The sequence below is a fragment of the Eptesicus fuscus genome, chromosome 5, assembly GCF_027574615.1.
Source record: "Eptesicus fuscus isolate TK198812 chromosome 5, DD_ASM_mEF_20220401, whole genome shotgun sequence".
Lineage (NCBI taxonomy): Eukaryota > Metazoa > Chordata > Mammalia > Chiroptera > Vespertilionidae > Eptesicus > Eptesicus fuscus.
The window spans coordinates 7,416,736-7,439,435 of NC_072477.1; the positions used below are offsets into that span (position 1 = coordinate 7,416,736).

The 22,700-nt window shown below is 53.5% G+C and overlaps 1 long non-coding RNA gene and 1 other non-coding gene across 4 annotated transcripts; both read right to left on the reverse strand.

Moving 5' to 3' along the window:
- Positions 1 to 1,013: 1,013 nt before the first annotated feature.
- LOC114227495 (uncharacterized) lies at positions 1,014 to 17,301 on the reverse strand. 3 transcript variants are annotated; one of them, XR_008556039.1, is made up of 8 exons: positions 17,239 to 17,301; positions 16,310 to 16,377; positions 14,114 to 14,218; positions 6,653 to 6,808; positions 5,600 to 5,739; positions 4,920 to 4,970; positions 1,614 to 2,068; positions 1,014 to 1,138 (listed from the first exon to the last, which is right to left on the reverse strand). It is a non-coding gene; the product is annotated as an uncharacterized LOC114227495 (long non-coding RNA). The 3 variants fall into 3 exon arrangements; XR_008556040.1 differs by having other exon boundaries at positions 6,653 to 6,707; positions 17,239 to 17,299; XR_008556041.1 differs by lacking the exon at positions 17,239 to 17,301 and adding an exon at positions 17,103 to 17,161.
- Positions 6,211 to 6,315, reverse strand: LOC114227517 (U6 spliceosomal RNA). Its single transcript, XR_003613573.2, has one exon. It is a non-coding gene; the product is annotated as a U6 spliceosomal RNA (small nuclear RNA).
- Positions 17,302 to 22,700: the final 5,399 nt, after the last annotated feature.

Sequence of the window (22,700 nt, forward strand, 5' to 3'; positions counted from 1 at the left end):
GGGCGACGTGGGGGGTGTGGCCTCCCTTCCGGACAGGCTCTGACCTTCCGGGTCCCCATGAGAGTCCCAGGTTTGAGTGGCGAAGCCCCAGCAGTGGGAGTGGAGTCCTGCCTGGACACTCAGGCCCTGACCCCCAACCCAGGGGCTTCAGTGGAGCTGCTCCCCATCCCGGGGGCCTGAGACTGGAGCCAGAGCTGATGCTTGCCCACTTCTGGAACGTTCTCCAGAGGTTCAGGGGTGGCTGACTGCAGTCCAGAGCTGTAGTCCACTGAAAACTGAGGCCCGTTTTAATGTATTTCCCTGAACCAACAAGAGGACCCTCAGCGTGTGCAGTGGGAGCCCTGGAGGTGTGCAGGCTCGCACCCGGGAAGAGTCCACAGAAAGGCCATGTGGGGGAGCGTTCCCGCCCAACCCTCCAGCCCACCCCACTTCACCCCACTTACAGGCGAGGGTCTCGTGCACAGAAGCTGACGTGGCGCCATGTGAGGGTCCAGAACAGGAGAGGAACTCGCCCGTGATCCGGAGGCCCCGCTGGGAGGGAGCGCAGAGCAGCTCCCCACAGGGCGGACTTGGCTGCAGCAACTCAGTTACCAGCCACCCCTGAGACTGCATCCCCCGCCTCAGCCTGGGGCCGTCCCCGCAGGTCCAGGGTCCCAGCTCCCCCACTGAGGACTGCCCATGAGGCGTGCCCAAAGCGCTACGGCCTCCCAACCCCACGCCCGAGGTGACGCCACCAGGCCAGGGCCTCCTCCAGCCTCACCCCACCGGCCCCTCGCCGACCCGTCCATAGGGCCTGAGGGGACCTAATCTCTGGGACCACGACTGGCCCTGCCCCTGGAGGTCCGGCTGGACAGTGGCCACAGCCCCACCTGTCCTCACAGGCAGAGCTGGCAGAAGGGGGACCTGAGGGGCCAGGGGGCAGAGCCAGCTCACCACACAGGCCACCAGCCCAGGGTGCCCTGGAGGAGAAGCGACTCCCAGGGCCCGGGCGCCAAAGGACACTCAGCCCTGTCCTCGGGGGACCCCTTTTATTGGCACTGGGAACAGCGTGGTCCCGGGGCTGCGGACAGCGGCCACGGCAGAGGGCTTGGAGGGCGTTGGCTGCGGACAGAGGGCTCGGAGGGCGTTTGGTCCTTGCCTGCGAGGAATGGAACACTGTGAATCGCAGAAGCAGGAGAGCTGCCGCCCTGACGTGTTCAGATGTCACTGCCTTGGGACCATGCTCCCCCCGAATGAGCCAAAGCCAGTGCTCAGCCGGGCTGGGGTGGCTCAGTGGTTGAGCCTCGACCTATGAACCCAGAGGCCATGATTCGATTCCCAGTCAGGGCACAGGCCCAGGTTGCAGGCTCGATCCCCAGTAGGAGGTGTGCAGGAGGCAACCGATCAAGGATTCTCTCTCATCATTCATGTTGCTCCCTCTCTCTCTCTCTCTCTCCCTCTCCCTTCCTCTCTGAAATCAATCAAAATACATTTTTTAAATGTTTGCCAAAAAATAAAGCCATCGGCTCAGAGGTCCCTGGCGCGGCCCCAGTGGGACAGGAGCAGGATGAGATGGGGCTGTGTTCCTCCTCCCAACAGCGGGAGCTCTGCCTGGGTCCCGCCCACGGTCTCACCTGGTCTAGGCCACGTACTGCTTCCTCCTCTTCCTCTTCTCGGGCTCCGACAGCAAAAGCTCCAGCTTCCTCTTGGACAGTGAGAGCTTCGGCGCCTTGTCCTTCTCACTCCCGAGTCTGGGTGGCGGCCGTGACACTCTGGCCCTGCCCTGCATGCGCCGACCAGTCTCAGGGGGCTCCCCGGCAGGGAGGAGGGGCCCCCAGTCTTCCTCCGTCATTTCTGCGGGCTGCATGTCCACGTCGTTGTCCCCCAGGGACGCGGGAGCCCCGCCGGTGGGGGTGGCTTTCACGGCGGGACCTTCTGACGAGAGAGGGTCTCCCGAGTGGACTTCTGGGCTCCTGGGCGTCGGTGAGTGCGCAGGCCCGCGGCAGGTCACGTCACCTGGAGAACAGTCCTTGAAGCCACAGGCCAGGTGGGCGGGGGTGTCCTCCAAACCCGCATACGGATCTAAAAACTGACGCCAAAGCCACTGAGCCCCTCCCAGCAGCGGGGCAGGTGAGTTCCTGGTCTACACAGTCATGCTTCCCTCACCGATGCCGGCAAAGTTGGCGTGATCTGCCTCGCAAATAGATCTTTTAAAATGCATTAGTCACATGGCACCCAGCACGCCTGAGGGACCACTGTCGCTGGGGCCCTGCCAGACAGAGCCCTGTGATTAAAGCCCTCGTCCAGCACTGGGTCAGGCCCCCTGCTGGCTCTGTCCACGTGGCCGGGCTACCACCAGGGGGCCTGAGCCCATCCCCTCCCCACCTCCCCTCCAGGGCACAGTGTCTCTGGTGCAGGATAAACTCGGCCCTTCCTGCGCCCTGACCAGGCCTGCGCAGACCCCCTCGCTGCCCACTGCCCTCGCTGCCCGCTGCCCTCGCTGCCCTCACTGCCCTCTGCCCTCGCTGCCCTCGCTGCCCGCTGCCCTCGCTGCCCTCACTGCCCTCACTGTCCTCACTGCCCTCACTGCCCACTGCCCTCACTGCCCTCGCTGCCCTCGCTGCCCTCGCTGCCCTCACTGCCCTCGCTGCCCGCTGCCCTCGCTGCCCACTGCCCTCGCTGCCCGCTACCCGCTGCCCTCGCTGCCCCCTGCCCTCGCTGCCCGCTGCCCTCGCTGCCCTCACTGCCCACTGCCCTCTGCCCTCACTGCCCTCGCTGCCCGCTGCCCTCTGCCCTCACTGCCCTCACTGCCCTCGCTGCCCGCTGCCCTCTGCCCTCACTGCCCACTGCCCACTGCCCTCACTGCCCTCGCTGCCCGCTGCCCTCTGCCCTCACTGCCCACTGCCCTCGCTGCCCGCTGCCCGCTGCCCTCACTGCCCGCTGCCCTCACTGCCCGCTGCCCTCACTGTCCGCTGCCCTCGCTGCCCTCACTGCCCGCTGTCCTCACTGCCCGCTGCCCTCACTGCCCTCGCTGCCCGCTGCCCTCACTGCCCGCTGCCCTCACTGCCCCCTGCCCTCACTGCCCTCGCTGCCCGCTGCCCTCTGCCCTCACTGCCCACTGCCCTTGCTGCCCTCACTGCCCTCGCTGCCCACTGCCCTCGCTGCCCGCTGCCCTCGCTGCCCGCTGCCCTCGCTGCCCGCTGCCCTCACTGCCCCCTGCCCTCACTGCCCGCTGCCCTCGCTGCCCGCTGCCCTCGCTGCCCGCTGCCCTCGCTGCCCACTGCCCTCGCTGCCCGCTGCCCTCGCTGCCCGCTGCCCTCACTGCCCGCTGCCCTCGCTGCCCTCACTGCCCGCTGCCCTCGCTGCCCACTGCCCTCGCTGCCCACTGCCCTCGCTGCCCACTGCCCTCACTGCCCTCATTGCCCTCGCTGCCCTCGCTGCCGGCTGCCCTCGCTGCCCACTGCCCTCACTGCCCTCGCTGCCCGCTGCCCTCTGCCCTCGCTGCCCGCTGCCCTCACTGCCCGCTGCCCTCGCTGCCCGCTGCCCTCGCTGCCCACTGTCCTCACTGCCCTCGCTGCCCTCTGCCCTCACTGCCCACTGCCCGCTGCCCTCGCTGCCCTCGCTGCCCTTGCTGCCCTTGCTGCCCACTGCCCTCACTGCCCTCGCTGCCCGCTGCCCTCGCTGCCCTCGCTGCCCGCTGCCCTCGCTGCCCGCTGCCCTCGCTGCCCGCTGCCCTCACTGCCCGCTGCCCTCGCTGCCCGCTGCCCTCGCACAGGTGACTGAAAGAAGCTGAAATGAGCCCTCAGGTCCAATGGCTCCCTATTTTGAAAGGTGCTGTGGTCTGTTCTCCACGCCACCTGTGAGGACCTGTGAACACCAGGGTGAGCCGCAGTGCGGGCGCCACCCCCATTCCCACCCCCACCCCAGGGCAGCGACCACGGACAAAGGCTTTGGAGCTTTTTGGATGTCTAGTAACAGCCCTCCTCACCCCTGACCTTTGGAATTCATTTTAATTTTGATTGAGAATTTTGAAATTGATGAATTGTAAGCTGATAGTCTTGTCAATTGTCCAGACAAAAATACTTTGGGCCTTTTTTTTTCTTATTTAAAAACTAGAGGCCCGGTGCAGGGTGGGGGGGGGGAGTCCCCCCTCAGCCCAGCCTGCACCCTCTCCAATCCAGGATCCCTCTCACAATCCGGGACCACTGGCTCCTAACTGCTCACCTGCCTGATCACTCCTAACCGCCTCTAACTGCCCCCTCTGCCGGCCTGGTTGCCTCCAACTGCCCCCACCCACCAGCCTGGTTGCCCCTAACTGCCCCCTCCCACTGACGTGGTTGCCCCTTACTGGCCGCCAGCCTGGTCGCCCCCAACTCTCCCCCCCCCCACCCCGCACTGGCCTGGTTGCCCTCAACTGCTCCCCCTGCCGGCCTGGTCACCCCACGCAGCCTGCTGTTCAGTCGTTACTGTGACGGCATATTCTTCTATTATTAGTATAGATTTTTTGAAAGAGTAAAAATAATTTAAATATCAGAATGAAGTTTTTCCTAAAATATGTCACCAGCACCGTGTAGGAAGAGTCTGCAGAGCAGGCGGGAGACTGCTCCCCAGGTCAGCTGGCAAGGCTGGCCCTTGGCTCACCCTGGGGACTTGGGTTTCGGGACGGCTCCCATCATTCCCTACATAAGAGGGGCTGCTGGCGGCCCTGGCCAGGTGGCTCAGTTGGTTAGAGCATCCTCCCAATACGGCAACATTGTGGGCTTGGTCCCGGCCAGGGCACATACAACCAATGAATGCATAAACAAGCGGAACAACAAATTGATGTTTCTCTCTCTCACTCTTCCTCTCTCTCTCTCACTCTCCTCTCTCTCTCTCAAATTAATAAAAAATTAAAAATAAATAAAACTTAAGAGTGGCTGCCAGCTCACGGTCTACCGTACCTCTCTCCAGATCCCTTCAACGAAGTCCGCATGGCTCTTTCTGTGGTTGACCTGGGGAAAGGGTTGAACAAGCTTCCAATCACGGGGAGCAGGCGGCTGCTTCACGTGCAGAGGCTAGAGCCAATGGTCTCTGCCGGGGCGGGGCTGGCGAGGAGGAGCCGGAGCAGGGGCAGCAGCCCTTAGAGGTTTGGCCGAGGGACTGAACGCAAAGCTGGGCCTCCGCGGACCAGGAACCAGGGGCGCAGCAGACAGACCTGGCGGCGGAGGACCCAAAAATGCCCCCCGCCCCCTGGGACCGACAGGGCGGCTTCACTCGCTCGGGGAGAACCAGGGTCCACCCAACCCTTCCCTGGGAGGCAGACGCTGAGGTCTGGACACGGCCAGGCCTTGCTCGGCAGACATTCTAGAACCCTCCCCAGCAAACCCAGGCTGCCAGGAAAAGCAACTCTTCTGTTTCTTTTCTTAATCAAAAGACAGACTCCCTGAGGACAGGGATGTGAACACCTCTGATTCGGGGAAGAGAAAAAGGCCTGGAAGGATGACGCCAAGCACCTGTTTCCGAGGAGGCCGGGGCCCAGGGCAGGGGTTCCTGGTCTCAAGCACACAGGGTCTGTTCACCCTCTGCCTGGCCCCCCCCCCCCATTCCCAGGGAGAGGGAAAGGGCTGCGAGCGGGAAGCACCTTGAGGCGATGGAGCGCGTTCCTCTGCCTCCTCCGCAGGCCGGCCCTGGTGCTGGGGGCGCTGAACGCGGCCCGGATGCAGCTGGGGCGGCTGGACCTCACGCTGGCCATGGCTCCGGGCGGTGATGCTGCTCACTTCACTGCAAACATCCCGTTCACGGGGACAGAGCACAGGTCAGTGGGTACAAGGCGGGCGAAGAGCTGACCACAAAAGACGAGGGAACTTTCTGGAAGGAGGAAACGGTCCTGCCTACGGTGGTGGTCGCTCCACGGGGTACATTTGTCAAAGGTCAGAGCTGTGGGCCCAAAGGGTGGGCTTCACCGTAAGGTATGCTTCGGTCAGACAAACCTAGTTTTCAAAAAGTTTTAGTCAAAAGAAAACCCACAGGCAGCTGGTGGCCTGGGAAAATCCCACGCGCATTAACATGGAAGGTTCTAGAACCCTGGAGTGCAGAGGGGACCACCATCCAGCTCAAAAGTCCCCGCTGCTTTGCTTTGTTTTTTAACAGATAAAGAAATTTAAGCCCAGGCTGGGGACGGACTCGGCCAAGGTGACATAAACTCAGAGCTTTTCCTAAAATGGTTGAAGTTGTTAAAAAAAATATATTTTTTTTAATGTGAAATGCTTGATGAATTTGCGTCATCCTTGCACAGGCGCCATGCTAATCTTCTCTGTATCGTTCAATGTTTTTTTTTTTTAGTGTATGTGCTACTGAAGCAAGCACAAAACAAAACAAAACAAAACACTATATACCCAAAGAACAGAGAGAACATCCACTCTAAAAACAAACAGCCTGGCTCAGTGGTTGAGTGTCGACCTATGAACCAGGAGGTCACGGTTCGATTCCCCGTCACACATGCCCAGTTGCGGGCTCGATCCCCAGTAGGGGACCTGCAGAAGGCAGCTGATCAATGATTCTCATCATTGACGTTTCTCTCTCTCTCTCTCTCTGTCCCTTTCCCTTCTTCTCTGAAATCAATAAAAATAAATGAAACAAAACAAAAATAAATAAATGAAATAAAAACAAACCACGAGAAGAAGAGACCACCCACCTCCGTGGAGTTTCATGTCACGGTTTCCTCGAGAATCCCGGGGGCTCCGCTGGGCCTGCGGGAAAGTGTCCGTCACGGAAGGCACCACCGCCACAGGCTTTGCCCGATAAGCGCAGGCTTCCCAAACTGGGCTCCTTGGAACACCAGTTCCCAGGCCTGGAAAGCAAATGTCCAGAGAACATGAAACTCTACACTCCAGACCCGAAGGCAGCGATTTTCAACCTTTTTCATCTCATGGCACATAAACTAATTACTAACATTCTGCAGCACACCAAAAATACATCTTTTCTTGCTGATCTGACAAAAAAAAAAAAAAGGTCTAATTTTGATTCGTTCACACCAGACAGCTCTTGCTGTGTTGGCTGTTATCATTTTTGTATTTGACAATCCAAGGGAAAAGAGGTCAGTGCCCCTGGCTACATAGTCAGGCACTGCCTGTTGTAAAAACCCTCCCGGCAGTGGGCCAGGGGGCGGGGTGGGCAGGGGCCCAGGCACACCCTCCCGTGCTGGGGCGGGGTGGCTGCAGCTGTGCTGTTGGGTTGGATACCAGTCCTGCCTCCTGCCGCGAGCTAGCCTGGGCTGGTGTCGCCCTGGGCAGGTCAGAGTGTTGGGAAGAGCAGTGATGGCTGATTAAAACTTCAGCTCAGGGAGGCCCTCTTGGGCCGGGGATTGCTTTAGTCAGTTCCCTTGGGGAGAGCCCCTAACTGGGCCTCTGGGCCAGAGTAATGAGGCAAGCTCACCAGGCAGAGGCTAACAGCAAGGTGGGTGGGCGGGGGGGGGGAGAGAGAAAGAGGGGAGGAAACAGGTTGGCAAAAAAATAACTCCCTCCCCTTGTGAGGGTAGAGACTTGGGAGTCCCCAAACTTTTTAAACAGGGGCCAGTTCACTGTCCCTCAGACCATTGGAGGGCCGGGCTATAGTTTAAAAAAAAAACTATGAACAAATTCCTATGCACACTGCACATATCTTATTTTGAAGTAAAAAACCAAAACGGCAAAAACACCCGCATGTGGCCCGCGGGCCGTAGTTTGAGGACGCCTGCCCCAGATTGTCACTTAATTGCTGTGTAACAGGTGTACCGGTTAATAATGCGGATTTTTTTCAATAGCTGGAGTTACACATATGTTGATATATATGCCATTTGATATGTATGCTATTTTGTTGTATTGACAACAATCTTCAAAACTTCATATATCAAATTTGCTGAAGGTGTTAACATCATAGATATTTTTACGCTTAAAAATGTCGAATTTCGTGCCAAAAAAAGAGCATTTGCGGGAAGTTTTAATTCATTATTTTGAAGAAAAAGTTATTGTATACTTCGGGAAGCTTATGGTGAAGATACTCCATCTCAAGATACTTGTGAACGCTGGTTTAAACGCTTTAAAAGTGATGATTTCGATGTGAAAGACAAAGAACGTCCAGGTCAACCGAAAAAGTTTGAAAACCAACAATTACAAGCATTATTGGAGGAAGATGTGTGTCAAACTCAAAAACAACTTGCAGAAAGATTAACCCTTTGCACTCGCTTGCTTTTTTCTTGATTCCTTTATTCTACTCGGGATTTAATGCTAACCATGTTGAGTCACACTCGACATCCGAGTGCAAAAGGTTAAACGTTGCTCAGCAAACCATTTCCAATCGTTTTCAAGCAATGGGAAAGATTTTAAAGGAAGGAAAATGGGTGCCACATCAACTGATTGAAAGACAAATGGAAAACCCAAAAGTCATCAGTAAAATGTTGCTTCAACGGCACGAAAGAAAGAATTTTTTGCATCGAATTGTGACTGGCGGTGAAAAGTGGATTTGAGAATCCCAAATGCACAAAATCACCGGTTGATCCAGGTCAACCATCAACATCGACTGCAAGGCCAAATCGCTTCAGAAAGAAGACAATGCTCTGAGTTTGGTGGGATCAGGAAGGTGTGGTGTACTATGAGCTTCTAAAACCAGGTGAAACCATTAATACTGATCGCTACTGACAACAAATAATCAATTTGAACCACACTTTGATTGTGAAACTATCAGAATGGGCCAGAAGACACGGCAAAGTAATTTCACTTCATGATGACGCACCATCACACACTTCAAAACCAGTTAAAGACACGTTAACAGATCTTGCCTGGGAAGTATTAACCCACCTGCCGTATTCACCAGACTTTGCTCCTTCAGATGACCACTTGTTCCGATCGATGGCACACGCACTTTCTGAGCAGCACTTAAAAATTGGGTCTCTGAATGGTCTGCCTCAAAACAAGAAAAGTTCTATTGGGATGGTATCCACAAATTACCTCAAAGATGGGGGAAATGTGTAGCTAGCGATGGACATTACTTTAAATAAAGCACTTTTGATGTTTCTCCTGAAATGATCGTGTTTTCTTTGATTACAAAAGCTGCCATTACTACCCGGTACACCTAGTAACTTTGGGTTAGTTCCTCGGCTTCTCTGAGCCTCCATTTCCTCATTGAAAAGTGGAGATAATAAAAACTCAGCCCTGGAGGGTTGTTGTGAGAGGTATGCATGAGCCTGCACAGTGTGGCTTAGTGGTTGACTGTCCATCAGTGATTCTCTCTCATCATTGATGTTTCTATCTCTCTCTCCCAAAAAATCAATTAAAACAAAATACATTTTTTAAAGTATGCATGAAAAGTACCTAGCACAATGCCTGGCTCAGGATTAGGGATTCATGCCTGGCTGGTGTGGCTCAGTGGTTGAGCATCGATCCAGGAACCAAGAGGTCATGGTTTGATTCCTGATCAAGGCACATGCCGGGTTGGGGGCTGGATCCCCAGTAGGAGGCGTGCAGGAGGCAGCTGACTCTGCCTCTCTCTCATCATTGATGTTTCCATCCCTCCCTCTCTTTCCTCTCTGAAATCAATAAAACATATTTAAAAAAAGAAGTGGGGATTAAAACAAATCCTCATGGCACACAGGTTGAAGATTGCTGCCCTAAGGCACCCTCACTGTGGGCAATACACATCATCAGTTTATTTTTTTTTTTATTTTTGTTCTTCTCTTTTTTTAAAATATATCTTTATTGATTTGAGGGGGGAAGGGAGAGGGAGAGGGAGGGGGAGGGGAGGAGCAGGGGGAGGGGAAGGGGAAGGTGACCAGATGTCCCGCTTTTGCCGGACAGTCCCGTTTTTAACAATTTGTCCCGCGTCCCGCGGCGTTTTAAAAAAGTCCCGATTTTTGGAAAGAATGCATGACAAGCTAGGGAACGGCAGGAGAACGGGAAGGGAATATACGGTTTTTGGCGGCCATGTGGCTATTTAGCCAGGATATGAGTTTTATATTATTTTTGTTAATTTTATAATGTTAAACTTTAATAATAACAAATAATTGTTGAGAACTGATTATCGAGAACTGCTTATCAAAGTTCGCATTGTTGATCAGTTGTTAGAATTCGACCACCATTGTTTGGACTTAATGAACAATGGCATTTTTTGGGATTGGCAACGACGAAAACATTTTATAACTGTCTCTCAGACGATACGCATCGTACTGCGTGCTAGTAAGCTAGTTAAACAAGTGATGTCATTACAAATCAGCTATTCAGATAATTTAGGTAAGTAATTTATTTATTTATTTCATAAATACATAAATTTTCTTGAATTTAGCAGACAGTACTCGTATTATTTATATTTTATAGTGGCGGCAAAAAGCCTAGCGCCGGCCTTGAAAGTGACACGACTTACGTTACGGCAAATTCATGACCTTTTAAACAACGACAGCAATCTACTAAAAAAAATTCACTCAAATGAGAAATATGCCAAAGAATAAAATAATACTATACATAATTTTTATTTATTATATTTGTAAATTGTACTTATGTTGAAATTAAAAAAAATATATTACAATACTATTTTTGCATTCTATGAAAATTTTTGTTGCTCCATATAGACCAAATTTTTAATCAAGAACCCCCCCTTGCCAAAACCGGTTTGGCTCAGTGGACAGAGCGTCGGCCTGCGGACCGAAGGGTCCCAGGTTCGATTCCCGGTCAAGGGCATGTACATTGGTTGCGGGCATATCCCCAGTAGGGGGCATGCAGGAGGCAGCTGATCGATGTTTCTCTCATCGATGTTTCTAACTCTCTATCCCTCTCTCTTCCTCTCTGTAAAAAATCAATAAAATATATTAACAAAAAAAAAAAAACCTTCCCCCCAGTCAATGGTGTCCCGCTTTACCAATGTTAAAATCTGGTCACCTTAGGGAAGGGGGAGGGGAGGGGGAGAGAGAGAGAGAGAGAGACCCTCTCCCTCGGTGCGTCCGTCCTCTGTGGGAAGACGGCGCCCTGCAGCCCACACCAGGAGCAGAGAGGGCCCCGTGGAGGGAGCGGGACCTCTGTCCCCCTCACAGCGGCGGGGACTCCCATGTGTCTTGCACTTGGGCTACGACCCAGGACAGCGTTATTTCCTCCTCCTGCTTTGGCTGGAACGTGCTCGGTCGGCTCCCAGGTCCCTTTAACGAGCCCCAACGGACTGACCTGGGGTCTCCAGGAGCACGTGTGCAGGCTTAGTCCTCTCCCCAGGCCGAGTTTAGGCGAAAGCACCAAAACGGTGATGTTACAACCAGCAGAGGACCCTGACCCACCGGGTTTGGCCCAAAGTCAGTACCAACGCCAGGTTTCCTAGACCAGGGGGTGGGCACCCGGTTAAAGGACTTCTTACACACTTTTCAACCACAGGCATTCCACACACCTGGTTAAACAAACTCTTCAGCCCGGGCCGGGTAGCTCAGTTGGTTGAGCGTCATTCCATTCACCAAAAGGTTGCGGGTTCGAGTCCCAGTCAGGGCTCATACCCAGGTCTCAGGTTCAGCTCCTGGTCAGGCCGCATATGGGAGGCAACCGATTGATGTTTCTCTCTTGTCCTTTCTCTAAACATATCCTTGGGTGACGGTTAAAAATAAACCAAACTATTCAATCGTACACAGTTACGAGACCCCCAGCCCCCGCTGTGCCCAGTGCCCCTGGTGCTTGCTCTGGGGACCACACTGGCTTGTGCTCCCGCAGAAAGTCCTCAACCCCAAGGGGCTGCAGCGGCTTCTCCGGCCCCCACGGCTCTAGGGCAGCTCAGCCAAGGCCAGTGCCCAAGGGGCCGAAGTTCCAGGTGAGCACCTGAGGCTGATGAGGGAGGCAGGGGGGCGGGGGGGAAGAGACTGAGGCCGGGGAATGCCGGTCCTTGAGGCTGGGAGCACGGTGCACGGTTCCCTGCTGCTGTATGTTTGAAATGCTCCAATGAAGAGTTCAGACGTCACCACCTCAGCCCGAAAGCCACCAAATCTCTACCTTCAAGCCAGTTCGTCCATGAAGCTCTAACCCTGAGTGCCACTGAACTTCATCCAGCCCATGCACAGGTGCACAGGTGAGCATATACATGCACGTGCACACACACGCACACACAGCCATGTGAACACACAGTGCACACCCACGTGTCATCCGGCCCCCAGGCTCCACCCACCACCTCTGATGACCCAGGTGTCATCTCCCAGCTCCACGCCCCCGACCCACGGGGGTCCCTAGTAGGTTCTTCAACAGCAGAGTTCTGGAACAGACTCTCCCTCGGGGCCTCGGGAGGGCCCCCCAACACCTGGACCTCAAACGCTGGCCTCCAGGCCCGGGAGAGGGAATCTCCGCTGTTGGAAGCCACCCAGCTGGCGGGCTCTGAGGGCGGCCTCGGAAAAGGAATACGTCCTAAGTACAGGGCTGGTTCTGAGAAAAGGGACGTGATCTTAAAGAACTCCGCTCTTCCCGTCTGAACCACAAAGGAACAGGAGCAGGTCCCGGCGCCGTTTACTTTGTGAGGATGGGAGACCCGCCAGTCTGGGCTGGAGGCTGGGATCTGACATTTAAGCACCAAGGACGGCCAAGGGCCAGGCTGGACACAAAATCACCCTGAACTCAATGTTGGCCACCAGAACGTCAACCATTTAAAGTGACACTATTTCCAATACGTGGGGAGAAATACCCCAACTGGTAGGAAACACAGAAAAAAAAAAGTTATATTTTTAAAGGTATCATTCCCCAATGTTATATTTGAGCTTTAGATAGTAAAAAACCAGAAACAACCCCCGCCACCCACCCTCCCAACCTGGGAAAAAGTCATTGTCAGACTGACCTCACAGGTGTCAAGAAGTCATAACCTGCCTGGCCAGTGTTGCTCAGTGGTTAAGCATTCGACCTACGAACCAGGCGGTCACAGTTTGATTTCTGGTCAGGGCACATGCCTGGGTTTGCGGGCTCAATCCCCAGTGCGGGGGGGCTGGGTGCAGGAGGCAGCCGATGGGTGATTCTCTCTCATCATTGATGTTTCAATTTCTCTCCCTTCCTCTCTGAAATCAATAAAAGTATAATTTTAGCCCAGCCACATAGCTCTGTGGTTGAGCATCCACCTATGAACCAGGAGGTCAGGGTTCGATTCCCATTCGGGGCATATGCCCAGGTTGCAGGCTCAGTCCCCAGTGGGGGGCTTGCAGGAGGCAGCCGATCGGTGACTCTCTCTCATCATTGATGTTTCTATCCCTCTATCCCTTTCTCTTCCTCTCTGAAATCAATAAAAATATATTTTAAAATGATGCCCTGGCCAGTTTGGCTCAGTGGATAGAGCGTCGGCCTGCGGACTGAAGGGTCCCAGGTTCGATTCCGGTCAGGGGCATGTACCTTGGTTGCGGGCACATCCCCAGTGGGAGGTGTGCAGGAGGCAGCTAATCGATGTTTCTCTCTCATCGATGTTTCTGACTCTTTATCCCTCTCCCTTCCTCTCTGTGAAAATCAATAAAATATATTTTAAAAAATATATATTTAAAAATGAAATAAATAAAATAAAAGTATATTAAAAATTTTTTTTTAAGAAGTCATAACCTGGTAACCTGAAGTTTTACAATAGGAAAGTTAGGGAGCAGCAAACCAACTTCTGGCCAGTCCGTGGTTGTGTCCCTGTCCATCCGGGCCCCACCCCTGTCCATCCTGACTCGCAGCTTCAGGCGGCTGTGATTCTGCAGCAGGAGGATCAAAAGCCCAAAGCAAAACAGAAACGGAAGGCAGAGCGTGCACTGTCACTCATCACCTGGCCAGTTCAGTGTGCTAGATGGCAAAGGGTCGATGTGAACTTGACACAAGTTTAAATGAAGGTGAACATTTGGTCAATTTTCCTAGTGAAGTCTTTTAAACTTCATGTTGTAAATGGAACGTTTAACGCATTAGGAAAACACTGGATAACAGCAAAAACATTTTTAAAAAAAGTAACAGACTGAACGCCTGCTCACAAGGCAAGTCCAAACAGTCCAAATCCCCAGGGCCAGGGCGGCCTCCTCCGTCCCGGGGAGGGAATGGCCAGGCCTGAGAACCCATAGCTCCGCCGGGGGACCTGCCCCAGCCTCCACGCTGGAGCCAGGCCGAGGAGGGTGGCCCTGAGGGAATAAGCCAGCTCCCCAAAGAGCCGCTCTGGAGGTTCCTACCTGGAGTCCGGGAGCCTCCAAGGGCAGGGGCTACAAACAGGAGGTGCAGGTGGAGTCCAGAGAGCCCGCTGCCGAGAGCAGGGGAGTGGGCGGAGAGCCGCTGGCCTGAGGACAAAGGAGGAATCAGGGCAGACACAAAGCGTCTTTGCAGAAAGCCGGCTTAGCAAACCTCCTCTCAGAGCCGGACAACAGGAGAGAGCATGCGGAGCCGCCTCTTTGTCAGAGAAAACTGCCCAGGCCCCGCCGCCCAGGAAGAGACCTGTGGGGTGTGTGTGTGTGTGTGTGTGTGTGTGTCTGTGTGTGTCTGTGTTTGTGTGTGTGTGTGTGTGTGGGGGTGTGTGTGTGTGTGTGGGGGTGTGTGGGTGGTGTGTGTGTGGGTGTGTGTGTGTGTGTGTGTGTGTGTGTGGGGGGTGTGGGGGGTGTGTGGGGGTGTATGTGTGTGTGTGTGTGTGTCTGTGTGTGTGTCACAACAGGTTGCCTCTAGGCTGGCCTCCGTGCTTTACTCATCTTGGCATTTTCACTTTAAAGGAAAACCACACTAAAAAATTTCTCTTAGCCCAGCCAGCATGGTTCAGTGGTTGAGCGTCGACACATGAACCAGGAGGTCTCAGTTCCATTCCCAGTCAGGACACATGCCCGGGCTGCAGACTCCATCCCCAGTAGGGTGTGCAGGAGGCAGCCAATCAATGATTCTCTCTCATTACTGATGTTTCTCTCTCTCTCTCCCTCTCCCTTCTTCTCTGAAATCAATACAAATATATTTTTAAAATTTTTCTCTTGCCCTAGCCAGTTTTGCTCAGTGGATAGAGCATTTTAACATTCAACAATTAACCAACGGTTCTAGTGCAGGAACCGATGTCCTTTCCTCGCAGGAACTGTGAGCTGAAGGATCATCTCTTCAACTCCTCTTCCCCAAAGCGGTTTCGAAGAGGACTCGCTTTGTTCAGGGGAGAGTGGGCCGTCCCGAAAAGGCCCGTCGTTCCACAGGACTTTTCCTCAGCTCTCTCTGCCCACGGACACGCAGACCCCTTCCAACAGCTGACCCCTTCCTGGGCCAGGAGCCGGGAGAGCAGGGCGCTTGTGAGGACGGCGTTCCCAAGGAGACACACAGAGACCACACAGACATATACACACACACCACACACACAGACACACTCAGACACACACAGAGACACATACACAGACACATACACACACACCACAAAGACATACTCAGAGACCACACAGACACATACACACACACCACACACACAGACACATACACACACCACACACACAGACACATACACAGACACATACACACACCACAAAGACATACTCACAGAGACCACACATACACACACACACACCACACACACACACAAACCACACTCACAGACACACCACACACACCACACATACACACACACCCACCACACACACATACACAGACACATACATACACACACAGAGACCACACAGACACATACACACACACCACACACACAGACACACACACACACAAACTCACACTCACACCACACACACACCACAAACATACTAGTACACACACAGACAGGCACACACGCACACACACACACAGAGACATACACACACACACACCACAGACACACAACACAGAGACACACAGAGACATACACAGACACACACGCAGACACACACACATACACACAGACACACAAAGACACGCACACACGCGCTACGTCCTTCACACACACGCTTGTAACAAGAACCCACCCTGACGTGAACACCTTCGTCGTCTCCACAGCCAGGGGCCAGGGCCGTGCTCAGGACATGTTCACGTGTGACTGCCCCAGGGGAAGTGGGGACTGAACCCGACCCTGCCCGACTGCAGGGGGACGCCCCAGGAGAACGGGAACACACCAGTCCGGGGACAGCGAGGCCTGGATTGTGGTGCACAAATCACAGGTTCTTCCTTCCTCCCGCTCGTCCTGGGGCTGGTTTTTAAGGGGAACACCTTCATATCAGACTTGGTGTTATTTTGACCACACACATTTTTGTACAATTATTCTGAGATATAACAAGTTAAAAAAGAATCAACAGTGAATTTTCCCCCCCAATTCTGCAATCTCCTGTCCCTACGCCACTGAAAAAAAGTCCAACCGTGTAACATGTTCCAGACGGTGTGGGCCGCGCTTCAAAGGGAAAACCCGCTCGGCTCCGGCCTGGTTTTACCTGGTGTTTGTGGGCGGACCTCTCCTCAGTGCCTGGGCTCCTGGCAGAATCCATCAGCTCACAGAGTTCTACACCCAAACCCAAAACAGAGGGGCCCCGTTTGGCGGGGGGAGGCCACAGGACACAGGAGCACCGCAGGGGGTCATTGCTTGTTTCCAATCCCTTTGCTTTGGAGGAAACCGCAGGTTAAACTAATGTTCCGGAGAACTCCGGGGCGGCGTGGCCAGCAGATGCTGACTAACCGCCCTGGGCCCCGGGTGCCAGGCATTCTGCTGCGGTTTGGGGGGCGGGTGGGGTGGGGGAGGCCACGCCGCCCAGCGCCGGCGGCTGTGAGGGCAAAGCAGGGGCAGCCGGCGGCCCCGTGCCCGCTCCCGGGGCAGAGCCGGCCCGGCCGCCCCGGGTTGGAAGCTCAGTCCCTCACGCCTCACACCTGTCACATCAGCCCCCCCTCACACCAGGGTCACCGAAGCGGGGACCCCAGCGACAGGGGGTGGGCGCCACCCTCACTCCTCACTGCTCAGGCAGGGACGCCCCGCACCGGGTGGGAGTGGTGGCCACGTCCTCACTCTCCAAGGGCAGGGACACCCCCCCCTTCTGGGGGGGACGTCCTCACTCCCACGGTAGGGGCTGGGCGGCCTCAGGACCCCTTCTTTCTGGAGGAGGCACCCCTCTCCTATCCCGGCCAGCGCCCCCCTGTGGGGCCAGCAGCCCCGGAAAAGGCGCCACAGGTGGCAGCACTTCGGCGGGGCGGGCGCACGTGGCCCGCGCACCTGGCCCGGCACGCGGCGCCCACCTGTCCGAGCCTGGAGCTGGGGGGTGGCAAGGAACTGGGGCGCGAGGGTGACTCCGAATAGGGGTGCTGTCACTCAAGTTGGGGGCCCCGGGATGCTGACTCAGAGCAGCGGGGGGCGGGCCGCCACCGCACCTACCTTCGGAACGGCATGTCCCTTTGTGCCCAGAGGGAACCTTCCTGGGTCCGGAAGGAAGGTCTGGCGGGCCAGACCGGTGCTGTGTGACGTCACAGGCGTCTCCATGGCGACGGAGTCCGGCCCGCACCCTGGGGAGGGCGGAGTGCCTCCCGCCGCTTCACCGGTCCCTCCGCGAAGCTCCAGATCCTTCCTCCCACCGGGCCCAGCCGTCGGTGCTCCCCGCGGGGCCAGCGAGGCCTTTTTTAGGACCTAGTTTTCCCACAAAACCTTGAGCGACTCCCTCGTGCCCTGGGCGGTCCAAGCCCCTTCCCTTGGCCTCGCGCTCGCCTCCCGAGAACCGGCCCGCGCCAGGGCGGCAGCCGCGCCCACTCCTCCTAAACCGGGGGGGGGCTCCGAGCCCCTCCTCTCCCACTGCCCACAGCCCTGACTTCACCCCGCCGCCATCCCCGCTAGCTTAACCTTAGCGGCTTCGTTTGACACCGCCTCCAGGAAGCCTTCCTGGCTTCCAGAATCCCGGTTTGGAGCCGCTCCCCCGAGCGCCCCCTGCAGGCCAGACCAGCCTCCCTAGAAGTTGCCTGTTGGTTTCTACGCGGCTCTTTAGACTGAGCATCCCAGGGATGTTCACTCTCCTCCACCTCCCCGCACGGTAACTGCTCAACGACATATTTTGAATGAGGGGTGAACTGGCGAACTAAAGATGCCACATACAGTGTTAGCTGCTCCGTCACATTATTATTATTATTACCAAATTTTGAAGTCAGGAAGTGTGGCTCCTCCAACTTTGTTTTCAAGATGGTTTGGTTCCTCTGGGTCCCTTGCGTTTCCATGTGGATTTTAGAATCAGCAGGGATTTTGATAAGGGTTGTGTTGAATCTGTAGCACACACAGACACACACACACACGGAATGTCTTTTCTTTTATTTGGTCTTCTTTTAACACATTTTTGTGGCTTTTAGAGCATGAGTCACACATTTCTTTTGTTAAATTTATTTCTAAGTATTTTTTTTTTTTTTGCTATTGTAAAAATAGAACTGTTTTATTTTTGGATTGCTCCTTGTTAGTGTATAGAAATACAACTGATTTTTAAAATGTTTTTATTGATTTTAGAGAGAGAAAGGAAGAGGGAGAGATAGAAACATCGATGATGAGAAACATCGGCTGCCTTCTGCGTGCCCCCTACTGGGGATCGAGCCTGCAACCCAGGCATATGCCCTGACTGGACCTCTTGGTGCATGGAATGATGCTCAATCCACTGAGCAACACTGGCTGGACAATACAACTGATTTTTAAATATTGATCTTGTATCCTGCAACCTTATTGAACTTGTTCTAATAGAGGAGTGATTGTGTGTGTGTGTGTGTGTGTGTGTGTGTGTGTGTGTGGAGTCCTTATGATTTTCTCTATAAAAGATCATGTCATCCACAGATATACTTTTTACTCCTTCCTGTCCAATCAGGATGCCTTCTTTTCCTTTCTCTTGACTAATGGCCCTGGCTCCAACGTCCAGTGAGTGTTGAGAACTGGTGAGAATGAACATCCTTATTCTGACTTGTGCATTTCATCATACAAGCACCTGGTGTATGTCTGAGTTACTAAGGAACAGATGAAAACGTGACAAAATCCAGGAGGCACTTCAGAGAGCCAGGAGGGGGTTTTAGGGGCTGTGTCTCCATCCATTCAGCCATGTAACAAGCGGGTAGCTGACCTATCAATTCTTTTTCATTCTGACTTGTTAGGGTGGTTGTTTTTCTAATCTGGAATTTAAAAAAAAACAGTACTTCTTTTGGGACCCCTGTCCCAGCTCTAGAACACGCATTGGTCAAGCGTTGAGGCCCTAATGAACTTGCAGAAGATGCTGTGTGTGTGGAGCAGGCCGACACCCTTGGTGGACGATCTGCTCGGCTGGCTGGTTCTGCATATCACCATGGGATCTTCGTTCAGACTTGAATGCTGCTATTTATACGCCGTGACTCACTGAGAGCCGGGCTTCCTGGAACGTTCTTCCCAGGGAGGTGAAGTGATGTTCCTTCCTACAGAGCAATCTGGAATCACACTTTCAAAGGTTGGAGCAGATCGTGAAGGCTTAGAAAAGGGAACAAAAGCTTCCCAAATTACACCAAGTTATTTAAGCAAATGGCCATCCCCGTAGGAAGGGGGAAATACAACAGTTACATATACCAGTTATTCATCCAATTCCACAAATAAGTCCCAGGTGCACTGGGCTTGCGTGGGGACAGGCAGTAGGGAGGCAGGAGGGACCTAAAATGAGTCACCCCAGGACAATTGTGAGAAATACCACAAAGGTAGAGGCTACAGGGGTCTTTGGGAAACTGAGGCCAGACAATGGGAGGATTTAGCCTGGTCCTGGGGGCATGAGGCCCATCACAGGCAAGTTACTGCTTAATGAGTAGATTTCTGTTTGGGATATGAAAAAGTTCTGGAAATAGGCCCTGGCTGGGTAGCTCAGTTGGTTAGAGCGTCCTCCCAATACACCAAGGCTGTGGGTTTGATTCCCAGTCAGGGCACATGCAAGAAGCAACCAATGAATACATGAATAAGTGGAACAACAAATCTACCTCTGCCGGAAACTGATCATTGTCACTAACAAAGAGATGTGAACAGGGAATCTGGAAGGCTGGTCAACCTTAATTGCTCTGAAAGGTCGGAGCTCATCACTCATTGTTTAGTTGAGACATTGGTAAAGCAGCCTCCACCTGTCACTCTTTTGTAAATTCTTGCTGATTGGCTATTAATTGGAATTTCCTGCCTAAAGGATATGGGTGTAGCTCATAACCTTAATAAAAGGGATAGCAAAGCCAGAGCAGGGGGTAGTCCTCCCACTAGAGGTGGGCTCCAGCCTGGCCCCTAATTTTCCCAAATTAATACTTTTCTAGTCTCTTCATTTGTGTGCGGCCTTCTTCAGAACCCGAACTCTGAACCGGAACCCTGAACCACGTGGGACGTGAAAGGGGTTCTCACAAATCTCTCTCCTGCCCCCTTTCCCCTCCTCTCTCAGATCCATTTTTTTTTTTTTTTTAAGTTCTGGAAATAGATACCAATGATGACTGCACAACATTTTAAATGCAGTTAATGCCACTGAACTGTACACTTAAAATGGTAAAATGTGTTTACTGGGGCTAATGTTCAAGACACAGTGATTTCTACCCTCCAGCTCTCTCTCTCATCAGACCGTCCACTTGTTCCTTCCCAAGAACGAACCCTCCAGGCTCTCCAGCCTGGCGATGGCCCCTCCCTCATCCTGGAGGCGCCCTGCTCCCCTGTTGAAATGAGGTCAGCTTCCTGTCAGCCATTGGCGCCTCCCAGGAGCTTGCCCACACCTGGCCCCTCCTTGCTGGGGTCCTCAGGGCCTCAGTGCAGCTGCCATCACTGTTTGGCTCTGCCCCCCTTCCCCAGTGGTGCCCCCCATCCCCACCCCTCAACGGAACTGGGCTGGTTCTGTTGGATGTTCCCTGGAAGTCTAGGAAAACTTCCTGGCGGAGTGAGGCTTAGACTGGGGCTTGCAGGAGGTTACACTCCAGGACGTTATCTGTGGCAGAAGTGAACCTGAGTAAGTGACCTCATAGGATGACAGGGAGGAAAGTCCCACCTGAGGGGAGTCTTGGGAAGTAATAGCTGTCCATTAGTGAGCACTTGGTAATGGCAGGCACCTGCTAAGAAAATGGCAGAACAGTCTTGAAGGTCCGGTCTCATTTACAAATGAGGTAAGGATGAAGGGGTCCGGCGACTTGCTCGTCACTTTTGAATGCCAGTAGACTTTCTTTTTCTCATTTGCTATTACACCATTAAATTCACCCATTTTAAGCTCTATGGATTTTAATATACACACCCATGTGATCACTGAAGTTTTTGGACACTTCCAAATGTTCCCTTGCGCCCCTCGACAATCAATCCCACTAGGCCTTCTGGCCCCAGCCACCCACTTATCCACTTTCTGATGCACTTTTGCTGAAATCACATAGTAGGTAGCTTTTTATGACTGGCTCATTTCACTTAATGCTTTTCAGAACCCTTACCTTAACACTAGCGTTTTCCAACATGGAGCCGGTATGTTTACCTAGGTCTCAAATATTTTGTTGTGTCCAGGTGTTACAAAGCCTTTTTGTAAATTTCCATTTAGTATGCTACTGTGAATGAACACTTAAAGATTTATTGAACAAGTGTTGCTAACACATTCAATTGGTCTTTGTATATTGATCTTCTATCCTAGGACTGTGCTAAATTCAGGTATTAGTTCTCAGACCATTTTTGTGAATCAATTTTACCTTTTCCAGTCTGCCTCTGCTTTTTCAGCATCATTACCCTCCTCCTCAGCAGGATGGGGCTGACAGGTGTGAAGTCACATTGGGTTTTAAAGCAGGTGTAGACTCCTGGTGGTGGCTTCCTGGGAAGCCAGCAGGGTGTATGCCCGTTGGGTGAGTGACCCTTGTGGGCAGTCCCCTCTCCAGCACAGGGGTTCCTGGGGACAGTGGAGACAGTACTTGCCTACTTGCCATAAATGCTCTGGGGCAGGTCCTGTTAGAGTCCTCAGTTGGCAGATTCCCTCAAGCGCCTGCTGCTTTGATTTGAATTCAGTCTTGAACATTCTTAGGAGACATTGTAACCTCCCTGTTGCCCTAGCTCCAGCAAGTACACCCACTTCCTCCAGCTGGTAACCTCACTAAACACAACAACAGAAAGACTATGGGGTGTGGAGTGAAATGTGAGCTCAAATACTGACACCTCAAGTAATTCCTAAGAACCTCTGCCTCAGAGGACTTTAAGGAGTAAATGCGATTAGTGTTCACCAGGCCACTAAGAACCTGCTGAGCACTAGGGCACTGGCCTTTCCCAGGGTATGGAATCCCACGCTCCTCTCCCCATCAGTTACCAACACCCTTTATAGGTGGTCTTAGACTACAAACCCAAGTCCTGCATGGACCTACCACCAATTCTTCTAAAAACAAAAATAATCAGCTTCAGGACTGGAAGACTATTAGCTATCACTGTCCCTAGTACCTAGAAGGGACCCTAGGTGTTTCCTTTGAGACCAATGGTCACCCTCCTCCTCCTGATACCAGCAGCTTTGGCCACCTAGACATGCCTCTTACCTGAGGCTCAATAAAGCAACAGAAAAAAACATGGCAAGATATTGGGGGGGAATGACAGATTTATAAAAGAACTTTGAGATACTAAGGCCAAGGTTTTAAGGGGCTCTTTTTAGACTGCAATGTGTTCCAGTAATGCCACTAACATGCCGCTTGGACATACCAACCCTAAAGTACAATGCTCAATGAGAGACTGTATCAGACAAAGGGCATGTTGCCTGATGACACCCTGAAACCTGGGTCCCTGGGAAGTCGAAGACGACTTGGGGCAGTCCATGTGAACCATCAATTATTCCCTCCCCTTGTCTAGGCAAGATGTGCATACCCAGTGCTGTTACATCAGCAACAGCCCCCAAA